A 20,661-nucleotide genomic window follows, 5' to 3' on the forward strand; every position below is an offset into this window, starting at 1 on the left:
GAATTTAACAGCCATTAATTATCCAGTCCTTAGAAAATGAAATTAAAGTTTATTTAACATGCAATTAATTAATTGATTAAATTTATTTAATGATCAACACTTTAATAAAAAACAAGGTTGCATATAAGCATTTAAATTCAAATAAACTTTTTAATGATATAATTATTTTTCTACTCCAATTTGAACATTTAAATGGTGGTTGTAATAAAAACTTGTTTTCATGACATATTTATTCAAACACACATTTTAATTTAATTAAACTTTGGACTTTGGTTTGCAAAAAGAGACCGTGAGTGAGCCTAGACCTTATTCTGAGTTACAGATAACACTATCTTCTCCAGAGAAAAACTAATAATGTGACTGCAGAAGTGATTGAGTAGTTTTATTCCTGTACGGTAAAGTCACTCTCCAGATTTAATCATAGAATCATTTCTGTTTCACACACACACAGTGGGGGCTGATATTTAAAATTTGATTCTGTTCAGTTCATTTGTTTAATTGCAGCTCAACACCTGATTATTTTGATGATCTCAGTAAATTTCTGTTCATATTGCTTCTGTTGTCTTGTTACTTTTATGTTGTTTTGATTTCTATTTGTACTTGAGTTGTCGGTGTATTTTTTGTTGCTAAGTGATGGTCGTCACGGTGTGTGTTGCAGGATTTTATTGGGCATCATCACAAAGAAGAATATTTTAGAACATCTGGAAGAGCTCAAGCAGCACGTGGAGCCCTTGGTGATTAGCCCCTCCCACTCTGTCTGTTAGACTCCGCCTCTTAGGAGGGACGCATGAAACTTGAGTGAAAAAAAAAAAAAAGAACGTTCTGGATGATGGTTGCCCTAAAATACCAAAGTCGCCATTTCAGCTAAAGGATAAATAAAATATACATGTTGTAGCATTTAAGTGAATTGGATACATTTATTCTAATTTCTATTCACTGATGTCTGCAAGAGTTTTTATACCACCTGTCTCTGAAATTGATCTTTTGAAATTAAATGCAAAAAAAATTTGTGACAAAACTCATACAGCAGTTTTTCGAGGTGGTGGAACTGTCCTGTATGTGGGGTCCAAACACTAAATAACGTGCACCAATTTGTGGCCAGTAGTGCATATTAAAGGAGTATTTCACTCAAGAATTAAAATTTGATGAAAATGTATTCACCCTCAGGCCATCCAAGATGCTTGTTTTATCAGAACAGATTTTGAGAAATGTAGCATAATATCTCTTGCTCAGCAATGGATGCTCTGCAGTGAATGGGTGCCATCAGAATGAGAGTCCAAACAGCTGATAAAAACATCACAATAATCCACAAGTAATCCAGTCCATCAGTTAATGTCTTGTGAAGCAAAAAGATACATGTTTGTAGGAAACAAATCCATCATTAAGGTGTTTTAGCTTCAAACCCTTGCTTCTGGCTAAAATGCATGTCCGTAATCCATAATATTGTTTCTCCAGTGGAAAAACTCCATCCCTGTTGTCTCCTCACATCAAAATCCACATATTTGTTTAGAACAGTTTTGGACTGTGTTTGTTTGTAAATGATGCTTGATCTGTGTATATTCTGTGTACATTCTCCTGATTCAGACGAGACAAATTTTTTTAACTGGAGAAAGTGTTACTATGGATTATAGACTTGCGTATTTTAGCTGGAAGCAATGGTTTAATTAAAATTCTAAATATCTTAATGTTTCTTTACAAACACAGCTTTTCACTTCACAAGACGTTAACTGATGGACTGGAGTGGTGTGGATTACTTGTGATGTTTTTATCAGCTGTTTGGACTCTCATTCTGACGGCACCCATTCACTGCAGAGCATCCATTTGGTGAGCAGGTGCCGTAATGCTAAATTTCACCATATCCTTTCTGATGAAGAAACAACTTGATCTACATCTTAGAAATTTTCAGCAAATTTTCAGTTTTGGGTGAACTGTTCCTTTGAGAAAGTTCATTTTGATGTCATCGTTTATAAACAACACTGACATTAGTGAAGCTAGAATAAGACTAAATACTATGAAGTTAAAAGCATTTTGGACCCTGCTTTCCGGACTTTATTCCTCTGCAGACATCACGTTTCTTGTAAGATTTGCTTTCACTCAGATCGTTGCTCCTGTCCTCGGCCATCCCTGCAGGGTAGTCTAGTGTCACATTAGCCGTGCTGTCTATGAAGTGCACCTTTATGTAGCCCCTCCCTTTCAGTTGTGCACGTGTAGTCACAAAGCACATTTAATACACATGCCGTGATGTCCTTCATCTGAATTTGATTTCTTTGTTTTTTTCCCCTTTTGTTTACTGCTAAATTCCTCTCTGGGGCGCCTGGTCTGCGTCCGCTGGGCTACAGATCGATGACATCTGACCCCTCGCGCAGCTCCGCCCTTAAACGATTGGCGAGTAACTGTCATGTGTAGCGGACTATTTTCTCATTCACCACCATCTCTGTAGTCATAGTAGCTGTTATTAGGATGCGTGTGGATTTGGTGTGACTCTAGAATCCTAGCTCTTGTAGTATGTATTCAGCAGTTCCTTAAGTCCCACACCTTGTCCTCTTTCAGTTGTCTGACGTTCAACCTTTTCACTTTCTTCCTGTCGCAAACATCTTGCAGGCATTTCACGAACATTTCACAAAGGTTTGACAATCATTTCACGAGCGTTTAATGCCTCTGATTTGGATGGACTCTTGCAATCCCAGCTCAAAATTGTCACACCTTTTTTTTTCTGTGATACGAACTGTCATCAAGCTTAAATCCCCTTTAAATCAAAAGCAAAATCAAGAGCATCTTAAAAGTTAACCTGCACTTTAATTCAAAATTTCATCAAGAGAAATTAGTGTTTGGGTAGAGATACTGTGTCTAGAAAAAAGTGTTTGGGGTAAAGCGTTACGTAATCACATTGTTTTAAAAGTAACGTGCTGCTCGTCACGTAAAGTACTGCGTTATTTTTGAATACACTCTATAATGCTATAATAAAGTAACTTTTTTTGCACTTGTGCACAAATATAAAAGAACAAAGTAAAAGTAAAAATGTGGTGTAATCGATCAAATAAAAAAAAATAAAAAAAATTTAATACTTTAAGTATATTCTAACGCTACTTTAATACAGTAATGCCGGTTCATTACACATAACACTTGTCTGTTAAACACCTAGTATATTTTAACATTTTGTGAAAGGAAATTAGTTTTTGGGTTCAGACACTTTCCATTTAGAAAAACAGTGATTCGGGTAAAGTGTTACAAACAACGCGTCACATAATCACATTAATTTAGAAGTAATGCCACTAGTTATGCAAAGTATTGCATTAGCTTGTGCATTATAGTGTGAATCCAAAATTGTACTTTTATTCACTTAACCAATTAACATACAATAGTAGGAGAAAGATATGATGTAGTGTAACTAGTTGCTTTTTTAAAATAAAGTAACACCTACTGTAATGCACATAATGTGGTTGTTGTAGAAGCATCCTGCTGCTAGTTATGAAAATTTTTGCATTACTATTTTGAATTCACACTAAAATGCACACGTTGCTTTTATACATGCACAAATAATTTACAGTGTGCTGTAACTTCTTGTAACTGATTTAATATATTTTTTTTTTATATAAATACCTTTTGCCATAATGTAGCACCTACTCTTTGGCAGTAATGTCTGTACATTGCACATGACATTTTTGTTGAACACCTAGCTATATTTTGAAAGTTTATCGATGAAAAATTAGCATTTAGGTACAGACACCTTATTCACTTAGAAAAATACTACTACAGGTAAAACGTTACAAGTAACACTTACAAAATCACACTTTTATTAATGTAACATGCTGCTAGTTACACAAATTATCAAATTAACACTTTAATGGCCAAGTTACTTTTGTACAAGTAATTAACGCACAAAAGTGGGGGAAAAATAAGACTGTGATTTAAAGATTTTTTTTTTGTTTTTTTTAAGGAATGCTTTTGTAGGAGTGTCGCAACTACTGTAATGCAGGGCAAGACATTGTCTTTGCTGCAAATGAGTGATCTGATATATATATATATATTTTTTTTTAATGGCTCTATTTTTGGGAGTGGAGTAAGATAATGGCCATTGCACTTTTTTTAAAGAAGTAATGCACTAGCACTTTTTCAAGTAACATTCCCCAACACTGTAAACAAACGAAATGCACAACGTCTATACAGTACAACCTATAAAATATGCTCTTGAATTTGTGTTGGGAAAATAACTTCACTTTCTCATTCTCTAAGGCCAGAGTGTGTGGATGAGATGGAGGCGTTCACTCACTCTTTCACTTCTGTTTCGCAAAACACTTGCTTCTCACTGTGTAGGTGCTGCCGGCTCATAGAAATAATGTAGCGTTTCCTGCACTGAGTAACACAGCAGAATCTTCCACACTCTCTGCCCTTCTTCAAACCAGAGACTGTCAGCTGTCTGTTGCCAAGACTGAAGTATGGAATTATATATATAAGTATTCAATCAAAATTGGAGCAAAGATTTGATTCTGAGTCAAAACAAGAATAGAGTTATGCAAAATGCATTTAATTGGGACTTCCTTGCAAAACTTGGCAACAGAAGATGTCAGTGCTCTGCAAACATGTCAAAGATGCACTAGTAAATTTCTCTACCTCTTTCTGTCTCTCTTTTTTTTAGGCGCCTCCTTGGTATTATTACAAAAAAAGATATCCTCCGTCATATGGCCCAGATGGCAAACCAAGACCCAGAGTCCATAATGTTCAACTAGCATCCTCCTCTTCCCGCTACGAGGAAGATGAGAGTGAAGAGGAGGTCCGTTTACTGGACAACTCATCCCTCTGACCACACGCCCCTACGGTACCCTAAAACGCCCAAGTACAAAACAAAAAACACTACGCCAGACGGGACCCCACCCTGGCCACATCCTCTGGATACATGCCCAAGACTCCAAAATGAGTCTTTCGAGGCAGAGCCTGGCTGCTTGAAAAACTTAAGAGTTTTGGGAGAAGCTTGAGTCTTGGATGCCCCAAGTGGAGGAACATTCTCCAAACGCTAACACGCTAAACTAACTCTCACACGCGCATGCAAAAACACTCAAGACACCTCACATGACCTGCTTGTTTGACCTCTTAGCCTCTTGTCTGAGAAAATGCATTCTAAAAAGGTGAAAGGTCAAGATGAACCGCTGGAAACAAGGCGAGGAGGGACCTTCGCCGCAGACCGCAATGACCCTCACTGCCCTACTACATCCTGAAATGGACTCTATAACCTTCTTTACTTGTAGTGTGTGTGAGAGATACAAGGAAGATGGTGAACGAGATCGTGTATGAACACGCCCCAACATTCTAGTCGGGATCTGATGCTGTGAAGCCGAAGAAATGTTGAAAAGTGCCCTGTATGTAATGGATACGTTGACCGTGCAAGTGATTTTTGCGAGCGATCCGTGAAGATCAAGTATTCAGCACTGCGAAAAGATCAAGCATACAAGCATGGGTTTTGTGCTACCTAGCGAAATGATGTTGGGAGGAGAACAGGGTGTACATCGTCTTAATTAATCGTCTTTAATCTCAACACTACGACGGCCAGTCTAAACCACTGTGGGATTGTAGGTAACGAGTCTGTCTAGCAGGTCTCTGGGTGCCCACACTTTATGAAGTTTTGTGCTTTTCGTTACTAGGAATGACAAACCAAGACGCTTTCCTTTTACAGCTGCTATCTTGGCTATTATATTTAAATCTACTAAGCAACTCATAATAGTTTGAAAATCAAAAAATGTGACTTGATCTACTTTTTTTTTACTTTGCAAACAAGCATTGATGTTCAACCTGGTGAATGTTGGTTCCAGTGCAGTTTAAATTTGCCATTCTCTTGTATGCTCACATTTCGTCCCACGTGATATAAGTGTCTACTGCTGTTCATCCTCGTCTGAATAATCAAATGTTTGAAATCATACATTAAACATCTCAAATTGTTTATCCGCATCCAAGAACAGGCTATAAAGGATAAATCCCAAGAAGAAATGCCCAGGTCATATTTCATCCCAAAATAAAACATGTATTTTGTCTAATGAATTCATTATTGCATTTTAAATGTCAAATTATGCATATTTTACCCCCAAATTGTTATTTTTATGTGAAAAAATATTGGTCCCAGTACTGAACCATAAAGCCAAATTGTCATGAAAACCATGCCAAAATGCATATAAAAATCTTGGTCCAAAAACCAAGCTTTATTATGCTAAATATTTTTTTCATTTTAATATAAGGCTGAAATATGACCCAGACATTTTTTATGACACTAAAAACATGTAAATACAGGCTTACAACTAAACTGTTTTTGGAGATGCCAGATGATTCAGATTCAGGCACGACTGCACAGTTTCGTATTGGCACTGAAAAAGCGATAATGAAATTTGATGATTGCTCCTGTTGGCCCCTTCAGTTTTTTTATAATTTTTTTTTTTTTTTTTTCTGAGGAATACATGGCACAGTTTTGTGTAAATTTGACACTTGTGGTAACCATTGCTGTGTGTTAAACTGCATATACTAACCTACCAGCTGCACTAACATCTGTTTTTTCTTAAATTTAATTTTGAATTACATATTTGCATGGTCATTTCTTTTCCAAAACAAGGCCGAAAGTGTTGTCTTTTAGGTGATTGGTAAAATTCTGTCCTTTTGCTTTGTTTCCATGTGACCGGCATTACAACCTCCCCCCGTTGATTGATTGTACCCAAAAACTAGTAAATGAGCTGTGTGTGACGGGGCTTCTGTGTTCTCATTAGCAGTTGATGTTCCTCTGTTAATTAGTGAAAACAAAATGTTGTTATATATTGATCTCATTTTTTAATTTATTTATACTAGTGCTAGAGTTGTACAATATGGAGAATTTTATGTATGATTGATGGTTTGATTGTACATTAAAAAAAAAATGTAAAGATTAAATTGTTTTAAATGAAGTGTAGATCCTGTGTAGTCCTTTCTCTGACTGTGAACCATGATGACGACCGTAAGCTTAGACCTCGAAACTGCGTATTGAGACGCTGCTCTCAGGTCAGGCAGAGCAAACAACGCATGCATTCCAGTCCGGGAGTATGAAATTATCAGCTTCAATGTTTATTAAATGACATCACAGGAAGTTCAATTTGCTGCTGTAATGTTTTTACATGAGTAAAGAGTTTGTCCGGATGCAGACGGAGAGGTTTGGAAACCTGTTCGAAAGGGTCAGTTTGGTGATGACAGTGGCGATGAAATTATTTCACTTAAAAGGTAATGTTTAAAAGTTGTTCTCGTTCAAATTTCTGAATGAGCATGTGCACTCAAGTGTTTTTGGAGGAGAACAAAAAAAAAATTGTATTTTTACAGCTGTTATTAGTAGTAAACATTCTAGCAGTATATTAAGGCAAGACACCACAGGTGAATAGGGGAAAAAAAATTATAGATATCACCATATTTCCCCAGTTGACTGATAACATTAAAAATAGTTTAGGGGGAAAAAAATTAGATTAATAAATATTGTATTGCAAGTTTTCTAAAATGCTATTAAATATGCAAATGATGCATTATTTAAAATCGCATACATTTCCAGAAAAGAAAATACTGAACAAAATATATATTTATTTATTTATTTATTTAATTATTTGTGATGCATTTAAAGTTAAATGTCTGTGCAGGGGGGATTTTAGATATTTTAATTTTGTCATTTCATAAATCAGAAAGTACTTAGAATTTTTTTTTTTTTTTTTTAATTCAAATGTGTATGAAATCAGGCAAATAATAAATGAACAAACCCCTCTGTAAAACCTTCCGAATATAGATGTGAATAAAACTAAGTTTGTAAGTTCTGCTGAGGTGGAGAAATTATTATAATTGAAATCTAGACTGATAAAGTGCTTATAAAAAGCCAAATAGCATGAAAAGACTTTTCACCTGTAGTGTCTTAATATTAAAAGCATAAACATGCCTATATTAAAGCAATAGATAAACATTACTAGTAGACCTGGTATAAAAAATAATACTACACTACTTAATTTCCTTGTTTGGGGCAACTATATGGTCTCTAATCTGTATAGGTTTTCTGATTGGAAATAAAAAGTTAAAGACAATAATGTCTACTTAAATTTCACACGATGTAATGTGAGCTGAAAGCAAAATTCCCACAATCTTCTCTAAATGTGCGATTTATGAATTTGTGCAGCAATGAGAGGTTGTACCATACTGGGAGCAAGCGTATGGTTTCTCAGTGTGGTTGCACAGGTCATTAGCGTCAGCGCCAGACTTTCCTGTCTGGGGACAGACTGTCTACATTCACACACACACATCAACATTTGTATACTGTCAGACGAGCTACCCGAAGGTTGAGAAGTGGGGAAGCCTTGTATGATGAGAGATGAAGAAAATCAATTTAAAACTGGTTTCTCTTCTGCTTGACTGCTGTTTAATTTTAAGATCAGCTCATTTTTAATTCTACTTGCATTCTACTTGGTTCTTGTCTTGCATACGAATGAACAAATAGTTTCATGACTTTAACTACTTGATGTCAAATCGAATGGTAAATGTTCACCATTTTAAGCCTTTTAATTAATTAAATTTTAAGCACTAAATGGTTTACGCATCCTTACTTGCATTTGGTGTCTGTTTTCTAGGAAATGCAAATTGCTCATTTACATAATCCAAAAGCCACCAGTTAAGTGAAAGCTCTTTAACTATTAATGCATATTCACAATTATTTGTAAGCTATAATGTAAATAATAATAATTTAAAAGATGCTTTACAGTATTTAGTCCAAATTTGAGATCTGAATGGACTTCATTTGACTTGTTTCACAAAACAATACATCTTCCCAGTATTCATCTTAAATGTTATCTGATTCTGTAGTAATCAACTTTTCTCTGTTTGGATGTGAAGTTTCAAGCAGTACGTGAGTATCGTTTTATCACCGTCTGGCTGCTCAAAGGGACTTTTTCCAGTGCGTGTTTGTGGCTGTTCCCAGAGGAAACATCTCACATTTAAAGGCCTCTCATTTGAATGGGTTTTCAGAAGAGCTTTCACTCTCTTTTCATCTGCAAATGTTTTGCTCTCTGAACATGTAAATGGATCCTCGCAGTGTTTGTGCAGGTGGAGCTGGGGATGCTCTGGATGGGGGTACTGTGCAATGTTTTGTTTTTTCCAGTCCATAAACATCACAATGTGTTTTAAGGTGGCCCTATTTTTTATAAAGCAAATGGGTTACTTAAGTCTTTATCACATTCAGATAAGGTCTATAATATCTGGAGAAAGCGTGTGTTAGCATTTGCTCATAGACAGGCCCTATTTTTTATAAAGCAAATGGGTTACTTTTTTTTTTTTTTTTTTTAGTCTTTTCTGTTTGATTTGGTTGCACATAGACACTTCTCCCATACTAAAGGCAAGTGTGTGGTTTTTCTCAAGGTTGAACAAATTGTGTAAAGTGTTAATTTCTTTCCTCAATTTCCAATCTAAAAGGTTATTTTTTAAAATCTCTTCAAAACGTCTTCAATTTTTTTCTTATGAGTCACATCAAAACTCTAAACCTAACAAGATACATCAATATAAGAACAACTTTTGCTACATTTCTTTTTCATGTATTTTCTACATCGTTTCGTAATTATCCTGAGACTGTAATTAGCTGTTGTTAATCCTAGATATGTCACTAACGGTTTTCTACGATTTTGCCATTAGCCTGAGTCAGTACTTTGCCGATTTAATTAAATCTGGAACGCAGTTCTCCATTCGTTCTCCCGATTGAAACAATATAATGTCATTACGCATATTATTTTAATAAAAATCATAAATTTACCTGATATAACGGTGTCGCCTCAAAAATGCGCGCCATCCCGGTCAGATTATGCGCACGCGCTGCTGGAGTCAGTGGCGGGCAAACATTAACGGCATTTTTACGTAAAGGTTAACGTAAGGTTGATATTTTCATGCGTCATTCTACAGAAACGTCCACTTTTGGTATGGCAAAATGTCTTAAAATTTATTTATTTTTATACATTTAAACTTAGACCACATTATTAGAATACCTTTTGACTTTATGAATACATATAAATGACACCTTAATGATTTTTTATTTTTTGTGCATTTATTTAAAGAGTACATGTACCGTTTTTTTTTTTTTACACTGGTGTTACCTTACTTCTTTGGCAATTTTAGAGGTTTTTATGGAATATTATTTCTCGTTTTTTTTTCAGTAGTAGTAAGAGTTGCAGAAAAATAATGATAATGCAACAAAGAAGGACATTATATTTTATTTATTTTAATCAGGTTTGTTAAAAATGTGATTGAATGATGTCAGTTCATTTGCGCAACCATGTTTTTGTTATAACAATGAAAATATTTGAAAAAAAAAAGTTATAAACAAGTAATGATGCAATCCTTTAAATCTTAAAGGGATACTCCACCCCAAAATGAAAATTTTGTTATTAATCACTTACCCCCATGTCATTCCTAACCCATAAAAAGGATGCACTGTTTCTACATGTATTTAGCTTTGATTTGAAAGAAAACAGTGCATCCTTGTGGCACGGATGACACAGAAGAGCATATACAGCATACGGTGATGTTAGACTGTTAGACTGGAGACTGTTAACAAAGGAATTGTTGAATAAAGTCGTTATTTTTGTTTTCTTTGCTTACAAAAAGTGTTCCCGTCGCTTTATATAACCCAGATTGCATGTCTGATGGCAGATGGAGTATTCTGACGATGACTTTCATACCTTTTCTGGACCTTGACACTGTTATTTACTTGCCAGTCTATGGGACATTCACAGGCCTCCCGGTTTTCATCCAAAATATCTTAAATTCTGTTCCAAAGACGAACGAAGCTTTTACAGGTTTGGAACGACATGGGGGTAAGTGAATAATGACAAAATTTTCATTTTTTTGGGGTGGAGTATCCCTTTAACTCTTGAGATAAAATTAAAATGAAATGTGTTTAATGTAATACCAGTGATATATATATATATATATATATATATATATATATATATATATATATATATATATATTATATATCTATTATATATAAAATGTGTTTAATGTAATACCAGTGATATATATATATATAAAATGTAACTAAAGTGTTTTCAAGTGTAATATTTCTGTAAAGGCTATTCTGTTTCCATAGAATGACCCACTATAATACATACCTAATTATAAATGACATACTTTTACCCCATTTCACAAATAAGGCTTAAGGCTAGCTCTAGATTAAAATGTAAGTCTGAGCTGTTTCAACTGAAAGAAACTAGCTCTGACTGATCTTAAATATATCAGTGCCTTTGTTTTGTCTCAAGATGCACACCAGTAATGTTTTTTTCCAAGCATGTTTATAAAAATTACTTACATGTCCTAATTGAACTATGGCCTAATCTTAGTTTAGTCTAAGCCCTGTCTGTGAAACCGGGCCTTAGCTTTTTTTTTTTTTTTTTTTATTGCTGCTCAAATTTAATTCATTGAATTTCATTTTAATCATATTTTATTCCCTTAATTTCTGTGAATCCATTCTGTATGACTGCAGTGTTACAACTGCAAATTTAATCAAACATTTGACCTAAATTACACAAATACACATTAAAAAAAAAAGTCTTGTCTTGGAGCAACATGAGGGCAAGTAAATAATTGTTATCTTTTCATTTTGCATTAACAATAACTTAAAATCATACATAGTCATTCACATATGCAAATCAGTAAGCACTTGCACACACAAACCCGATCAAGGCCGAGTTCAATGATGCATTCAGCTCAGTACTTACTAATGCACTTCAAATATCTGGATAGGCTGTTTTATTCAAGCATTTCAGCACTTGAATATCCAACAGCATTTCATGCATTGTGAACTAAAAACAACTTCTTTGAACACTAACTTCAAAATCCGCTTAGTCAATATAATTCCAAAGATTTTTTGATGATAGAAAGGCTTATCAAAATATCTGACTCAATGAAGACAAACAGGGAATCATGGGTACACAGCAGCTTTATTTCACTACTTCTACAGCGGTTTGAAGAGCACCATGGCCATCGCTTCCTCTGACAATCCTGACCAGGAACATTCGTAATGACTAGTGCTTAACCCGTTTAGCTAGCTATCAGCAGTACAGCGGACTGCTAGGTAATTCTGGACTTAGAGCCCAAAAAAAGCAATATCAACACTGAATTATTCTAACTTATTTAAACTGAAACTAAAAGGTGAGCCTTTTTAAGAAGCAAAACTATGCATGTCCAGTGTTTCGGACATCAGAGGAGATTAAACATTATTATCGTAACTCTCTGTTGGATCCTCAAAAAGACAGGTTAAAATAAAACAAAAACACTCGGAAGAAAGAAACCTAGCTGTGCATCTGAAATCAAAAGTCATATTTACTATACTTCTAGTAATACTATCATTAATTACAGTAACAGTATAAAGACTCCAGTGGAAACTCGACTGAATAAAATGCCTCGTAATCTCAATGCCGTGTTTACCTGACATAGATGATAAATAACACAAACACATAGGAGACAAGATCACGCAAACAAAAGTGTGGTCTCTCCGAGTCCAGCATTGAAGACAGATCGACATGCTTTCTTCATGCATTATAAGAGGGAGCAAGATCTTAGAAATTACTGTGCACATCACTTCAGAAATATTTTCGAAAACAAATTTCTATGGAATGAAAAATGCACTTCAGCCTCAAACGGTGTTTTACTTTCAGCCAAATGTATTAATCAGTCGTACGTTCTTTCATTCCTGAAATTTATAATCCGTAACTACATCCGTCCTAACTACTTTATGTCTGATGATTAAGACATAAGATGTGAGCTTTGTATCCCTCGAGAGCCCTGGTTTCTGGAAAGTATGAAAAAAATAAAAATATATCTTGGGCAAACCTGGATTTTCTAAATAAATAGAGAACTTCACCCAAAATACATTCAGCATGAGTTTTCATTGTCATGGGAAATATAACTGAAACAGGTCAATCTCACAAAGAAATGACAAGGCTATATTTTACCCCAAAATTTAAGGGGAAAAAATATATATATTTTTAGGACTATTAATAATTTTTTGGGATCATTTTAGGCAAATTTTGCCTTCAAAATCACACTACTGTAAAGCAAAATAATAATAATAAAATAACAAATGTATGTAAATACACATAATTATGAATACACATTAAATAAAAGTACTAACAATTATTCGGTTCGGTTTTAATCTAAATTAACATTAGGGATGTAACGATTAACCGCGAGCCGGTTGAAAATCGATTCAAATATGTGATGATTCAAATCAGTTGAGATGCTAAACAAATTGCGATTCAGTTAGGTGTAGGAGTTTATATGAATGCATGTCTGAGGGGAACTTACTGTCTTTACTGTCTTTCGGTTTCTTTTCATCTTGCCTCTGTATAATGCATATTAAAGTTCATAAGTGCAGCACTGCTTTGTTTACAGCGGAAACCAAGGGAACGCTTTAAGTGCCTGCTGTTTCTGTTTCATTCAGGTCATTTTTATGTATAGTTACACAAAACTGAAGTCAAATCATTCTGTTTTTGCTTCAAATTTTGAAATGATAATTTACTTTATAAGTTTTTTCGTTAAAAGCTTCTCATGTTGCATGTATGCAGCATCTTTGTTTGGATCATGATTAAAATGCAGTGGTTGTCTCTAATTTTAAATGGAAAGAGCACAGACAAAGCCTTAATTTGTTTATATGTAGATATTTATTTGATTTGGGGCTTGTTTAAAAATTTCAATTTAGTTTTGTTATTTACATTTACATTATATTTAAATCTTGTTATTTAGCAGACGCTTTTATCCAAAGCGACTTACAAATGAGGACAATAGAGCTATAATATACAAGCGCTATATTAGTATATTATTATAGTGTTAGATTTCAATTTCACAAAGAAACGTGAAGCATTTTGTCCAACCAATAATATAAAATGACATATTTAATTTATAATTTGTCTTAAATCTCATTTTGTAAAAATAATAATAATAATTAAAAACCGTGAACTTAATCGAATCATGAATTTAGTGAATTGTTACATCCCTAAAATCAACCTAAATTAAATTCAGTCACCACAAATACAACCAAGATGTATAACTGAAGGAATATTGAGCATTTAAAACTTAAAAAAATATATTTTTAAAAATTGAACAGTAATGAGAATATTTTATGAATTACAATAGCTTTTAAAAATGGAGGGTTAATTTCATTAAAATATCACAACACAGCGCAGAAACTATGCAAAATGGGCTTTATTTTCTTTAAGCAAAATACAATTTCTTTTTTTTCCCCCAATTAATTTTAAGGTAAAATATGACCCAGAAATATGAGTTTTGCGAGATTCACCCAAACACAAATGCATCTATTCTTCATCTTTCCTAAGATGACTAACAGAAAGCAATTTCTGAGAAGAAAAACAAATCTTGACCTTTTCGTTCCCCAAGAAAATGCATAGCGAGGTCATTATCCTTCCTTCAGGATATTACACATGGCTTTCATAAATGACTTGGGTTTTCTGTGCAGCACCAGCCCCTTGTACAGACTCCACCTTGTTTTCGTTTTCCTCAGACTCCGCCTCCAGAGGCAGCTGAGCCAGTGGGGACGGAGAGGAGACTATTTTGGAAAGAGGCGGAGCTTCCTCATTACAGCATCCTGCTGCAGCTAAAGGTGGATGAACCGAAACCTGAATGGCTATGTGTTGAGGTTGCTCGTGAAGCGACGCGTCGTCCGAGTCCATGGCGGGAGAATCGCTGCGCTCCCTCGCCCTCTCCCTCGCCCGCTCTCTTTCGCACAAGATAGTGAAAACATCATCGGAAGTGCCAGCAGCCTCCCCACCGTGACTCTCAGGTGCTTGTCGGACAAAAGTGTGTCTCATTTCCTCTACTCCGACGACTTCGAGGATCTCCTCCATGAAGGTGCGGCAGTTCATGATCAGTGGCGGGAGCGGTATGCTACGTGCTAACTCCTCAATGTAGCGTGCGGTGTGCATGGTCTTTGGTTTTGTGATGTTTGACAGCTTTTGCGAGTTTTTGCGTTTTTGATGATGTGTTTTTAGGTATTTGCTTTGTGGAAGGCCTTCTGGAGCTTCTCCGCGCCTTCCGTGCGAAAGAACTCATTGATGGCCTTCTCGGTTTTCTTCAGATGGCTGCTCATCATGCAAAGGCGAGTGATGTTCAGAATCATGATGATGGTAAACGTCACCAGACACACCACCATGTAGTACACACCCATATCTCCGTTGGTGAAGACCACGCGCAGCGTCACTGTGCAGTTGGCCTTGCCATGCGGGTTGGAGGCCACGCACGTGTATTTGCCGCGGTCTGCGAACGTGATGCTGGTGATGTTGAGGACGCCATTGTCCAGAATCCACCATTTATCATCTGCAGAAAAAGACAGAAAAATCACTTACTAAAGTCTGAAAGTTTCCTTTTTTTCATTAAAAACAGATTGAGTGAAATCCAAAGACTTTTACAACAAAATTATGTTACTAAAGATTCATAAAAACCTTTGACTTTTGGCATAGTCTACTCCATATTTCAGTATATTCTGGCCAAGAATTGTATTCTTATGGTGCATTCAAGTCAAGATCGTATTTAAGCGTTAAATGTACATGAATGTCACCACAAAGTTTAATTAAGAGTGGTAAATTTATTGTAAATTACCCAACTTTACGAGTTGGGGGTGTGTCAGTGAGAAAACTTGGTGAAAGCAATGGATAAAGCATCTGTATTTACGGTAAAATTGTTAAAAAAAAAAATAATAAAAAACATTTATTTTACAATAAAACTGTCTAAACTGCATGTACAAATTACCATAGTACTGCACAATAATTACAGAAAATATAACGATTCAATTTAGAGCAGTAATAAAAAAAATAAAAATAAAAATAAGAATTTCATGTCAAAAAAGTGCTTAAACCTGAGAAAATATAACGATTCAATTTAGAGCAGTAATGACTTCCCAAGGAGGACTTGAATGCACCATTATATATTTAGAGATGGTTTGATAAACACATAAGTTACAAACCACTGTTTGTTTTGTTTTATGTGCAATTAGGGTCATTTATGGGAAAGAATTAATTCCGGCAAAAAAACAGCAAAAAAAAATGAAAAGTCAAATGAAAACAGAGGTGTCTATCTGTGACTGGCTATACAAAAACCTTTGTAATCATAATTTTTGATCAGCCAAAAGCTATAAAACACTAAAATAACTCCAAGTGAAACCTGGGGTTCTGCTCGTGGATAGCTAGTTTTTCTTAATATTATCTTCTAAGATCTGAGATCTAGATCTCATGCCAGTAACCTGACAAATGATTACATCCAGCGATTAACCCATCTGCAAAACTGCTGAAAACCATTTCTCATAAACGGTTTCATAAAAGACAACCAATCACATTAGTCCGCGCCAGATCACAATCAAGATACCAGAACAAATGCGTCAAAAATAACTGGTGCACGTAAACACCTTTTTTTTATAAACCCAGTTCCTCAATATGAAAGTACAAAACATAGTTCCGTGAACAATGCAGCATTTGCATAACCCACAGACATGCATCTACATAAAGGTCAGTTTCTCACTTGTTTGTGCAGGAACTCTTAAACCGTCCACCTTGTCTAAAGCACGCACATACATAATGCACAAGTCGCCTGTGTTTAAAGTGCTGATTAATAACTCCATTTCTGGCCCCAGTCCACCAACGCATTAGTTACTGGCAGCAACCTGAGGTCTTTTAATCGGACCTTTATGAAACAATTCAGCAATGCATTTTGTAAGTAAAATAAAATCATTTGATCTTTAACTGCTGGCTATTAGCTGTGCAAAGTCAATAGTATGAAATTAAAATGCACTATATTGACTTTGATAATGTGACATCTTGGTCGTACTGTAAATGAACAACATGCAATGATAAATCAAAATAGCTTTCCTTCAGCTGATGTAATCTAGGCCAAAGTGCTGCTTATTTTGAAGAGTGCTGGTAGTCTTTAAGGAAGTAGTTAGTCCTCCACAACAAGATGAAGTCTAACTTCACACTTTTTTCTTTTCTTAAATATCCTGTTTCACTGAAATATGTCAGTAAAATGGGTTGCAAATACTAAGATGTACTTAATGTAGATGTCAAAGCTAACAACTGTGTCAAACCATCCTTGGATTTTGTTTAGCAGAATAGTTCTCCTAGCATTACATCACTTGCTCAGCAATGTATGCTCTGCAGTGAATGGGTGCCGTCAGAATGAGAGTCCAAACAGCTGATAAAAACATCACAACAATCCACAAGCAATCCAGTGCATCACTTAAGGTCTTTTGAAGCAAAATGCTGTGTATTTATAAGAAACAAATCATTAAGGTGTAATAACTTCGAAATCTTCGGCTAAAATACAAATCCATAACACATCCTTGAGTGAAAAAGTCCATATAAAAAGTCCTCTTTCATTAAAATTACTCACTTTGTTTACTTGTAAACAGTGCTAGATCTGTGCATATTTCTCTCCCGATTCAGACGAGATGACTTTAAGATGATATAGCATTTTTATGGATTACAGAATATAGTATTTTAGCCAGAAACAATGGTTTGAATTCAAAAACTCCTTAAGGATTGTATTTGTTTCTTACAAACACAGCTTTTCTATTCACAAGACATTAACTGAGGGACTGGAGTGGTGTGGATTATTGTTTTATCAGCTGTTTGGACTCTTATTCTGACGGCACCCATTCACTGCAGAGCATCCATTGATGAGCAAGTGATGTAATGCTACATATCTCCAAATTTGTTCTGATTAACAAACAAACTCGTTCACATCTCGGATGATCTGAGGGCGAGTACATTTTCAGCTAATTTTCATTTCTGGGCGATATATTCCTTCGATATAAATTGAAGCCTGTGGTGTCATTCTCTTCATAAATGCGGTGCAAGATGAAACCCGTCGAATGGTCTTTAGTTCACACTACTTCTTCACACAGTAACACACCCCATCCAATTCACTTTCCAGGCTCAGCTGAATAGCAGGAATGTTTCCATGTCACTTCAGTAAAAGCGTTGTTAGTATTTTTCATGAACTAATCTTGCACGGCACCATCAGTAATCCTCCAAAAGTCACTCATCATCAGGGACTCTATAACACTCCAGCTGGGAATTACTGAGTCACGTTTTACACCACCAGATTTAAAGATCAAATCGTTGCATAACGGATTCATCTCAAATCTCAAAAAGAGTGCATGTAATAAATAATAATGGAAAGCATCCACTGTGGCCATTCCCAAAATAAATAAAACATTAAGCATGTTTATACACACACATACATATATATATTCATATTACTGCTTTACTGTATTTTATATAAAATTAATGCAACTTTGTTGAGCAGAAGGTACAAAAAAATTAGTATAAATGGATTACACCTACAGAATCATATAAGTGTATAAAGTGACCAAGTGTGAGTGCAGTGATATATGAGAATGCATTGGTGTCTGAAGGTGTTTTTTTACAGTAAACGTACCACTTTTTTCAGAATCAAGCCGGTGTCCGTGCGAGTTGAACCACTGGATGTTTGGAAAAGGGTCGCCGGTGATATTACAGTCAATTAAAGCACAGTTCCCCTCGCGGGCGATGATCTGGCTTACTTTGGTGAGCACCAGGGGAACCGAGCCGCCTCCATCTCCATCTGCCTCTGTCTCGTTCTCTCGTCCGTCTCCATCCGCCACCGAGATGTTCAAAGCCTCTGCCGCACAGAAACTAATCACGGACACTAAATAAATGATCACATATCCGTTCGCCCTGTTCATTTTCTCTGGCTTTCTGCAACAACCTTCAGGATCAGATATCATTCTCCACCGGTCCTCATGTTACGGTCACTGGTTATCTGCAAGCCGGCAAGCACAAAGAACAAAAACCACTGGTGCACATGGTCCTTCCTGCAGATGCACCGCTGCAAAGACAAAACAGAAGGAGGACATTAATGAAAATATACTTGATTTGACAGAACGACATAATGGCTTTTATCTCAAGTTTAGCACACAGAAGCTGTGACTCCTCCTCCTCCCTGTGTGGAGGAGTCACAGTCACATATCTTATCCAACAAGAATAACAAGACGTGCAAAAATAAGAAATGACTCATATTTGTAAGGCGGAAATAATAATATAATGGTTAAAAAGTCAAATTAATAGTGTTAATTTTTGACACTTAACCTATTTTAATCTATATTTGACGATTACTGTACATTCAAACCATCTGCAATCTTAACATTATTGCATTCATGAAAAAAATAAAAGAAAACAAGTTAAAAATGGACATAAATGTTTGTTAATATGGCGTTACATTCAAACAAATGGTAACCCGCACGTATTAGCCTGATGTAATTTTAAAAGCTTCAACGCGCAACAAAGCGATAGATTTACTAAACATTAAGGTATAAACCAACCAAGATAAGGTCTATGTTGTTTGATCGTGAGATTCACACAGTTTTGATGCCCAAATCATAGTTGACACGTTAAAATGTGTTGCTAACAACGGCTAATAACGTATGACGGGTCACCATCCGCTGCGGAAGACGCATAAAACGCAGATTTTTCCACATTCAGCGGGTTTAACCCTTACAATTCAACATTTAGAAATGAAATATAATACATAAAGCTTACGTATATTCCACATGAATGTTTAAAAAGCAGTCGCGTGACCGCTAAACACGCCGCTAGCCTGATAGCCAAAAGCAGCCGCGTTTCCCTTTGTTGACTTTCGCCAAACGGTTAAGTTAACGTTACGAATTCGGCGATACTTGCGCGATTAACAACGTAATAACTAACTTACACCCGCTGTTTGTCCCCGCGCTGTGTATTATCTGTCGACGCTCGTGCTGAATCGTGAAGTGTCGACGCGTCGCGCGCATCTGAGGATCTGGGTTCGGTTTAAACTGTGACTTACTTGACTGCGAGTTGATGATCTCGAGAGATTCACGGACCCCAAAATGATGTAGTGTGGATGAAATACAACAGACAGGATCGAGTAAAGCGTTATGTTGGGTCTTTACAGCCCTCCTATCATCTCTGCCTAAGCTGCTTTCTATTCCTCCCCCGTCTTTGTTTCCCCTTTCACTCAACTGACCCAGTTTTTCCAGTAATTGGTTGTGAATTTGAGCTCACTTGGTCACCCAGTTTGGTTTATTTCCTTAGTTACCTGGTTTTGCATATACAGTAAATGTGAAATCTTTTTCTTGTGAAGAAGGTACAGCAATGACAGTATAATAGTCAAGTCACCTTTATTTATATAGCGCTTTAAACAAAAAAGATTGCATCAAAGCAACTGAACAACATTAATTAGGAAAACAGTGTGTCAATAATGCAAAATGAAATTTAAAGGCAGTTCATGATTGATTTCAGTGATGTCATCATGCAGCTCAGTTCAGTTTAAATAGTATCTGTGCAATCATTTGCAATCAAGTCAATGATATCGCTGTAAATGAAGTGTCCCCAACTAAGCAAGCCAGAGGCGACAGCGGCAAGGAGCCAAAACTCCATCGGTGACAGAATGGAGAAAAAACCTTGGGAGAAACCAGACTCAGTCGGGGCCAGTTCTCCTCTGACCAGACGAAACCAGCAGTTCAATTCCAGGCTGCAGCAAAGTCAGATTGTGCAGAAGAATCATCTGTTTCCTGTGGTCTTGTCCTGGTGGTCTTCTGAGACAAGGTCTTTACAGGGGATC

General features: G+C 35.9%; 2 pseudogenes; one reads left to right on the forward strand and one right to left on the reverse strand.

Moving 5' to 3' along the window:
* The window catches only part of LOC109058462, a 52,507-nt pseudogene extending 45,585 nt beyond the window's left edge, over nt 1–6,922 (forward strand).
* A 6,986-nt stretch (nt 6,923–13,908) lies between these two features.
* LOC109082988 lies at nt 13,909–20,202 on the reverse strand (annotated as a pseudogene).
* Nucleotides 20,203–20,661: the final 459 nt, after the last annotated feature.

The sequence above is a fragment of the Cyprinus carpio genome, chromosome B7, assembly GCF_018340385.1.
Source record: "Cyprinus carpio isolate SPL01 chromosome B7, ASM1834038v1, whole genome shotgun sequence".
NCBI lineage: Eukaryota > Metazoa > Chordata > Actinopteri > Cypriniformes > Cyprinidae > Cyprinus > Cyprinus carpio.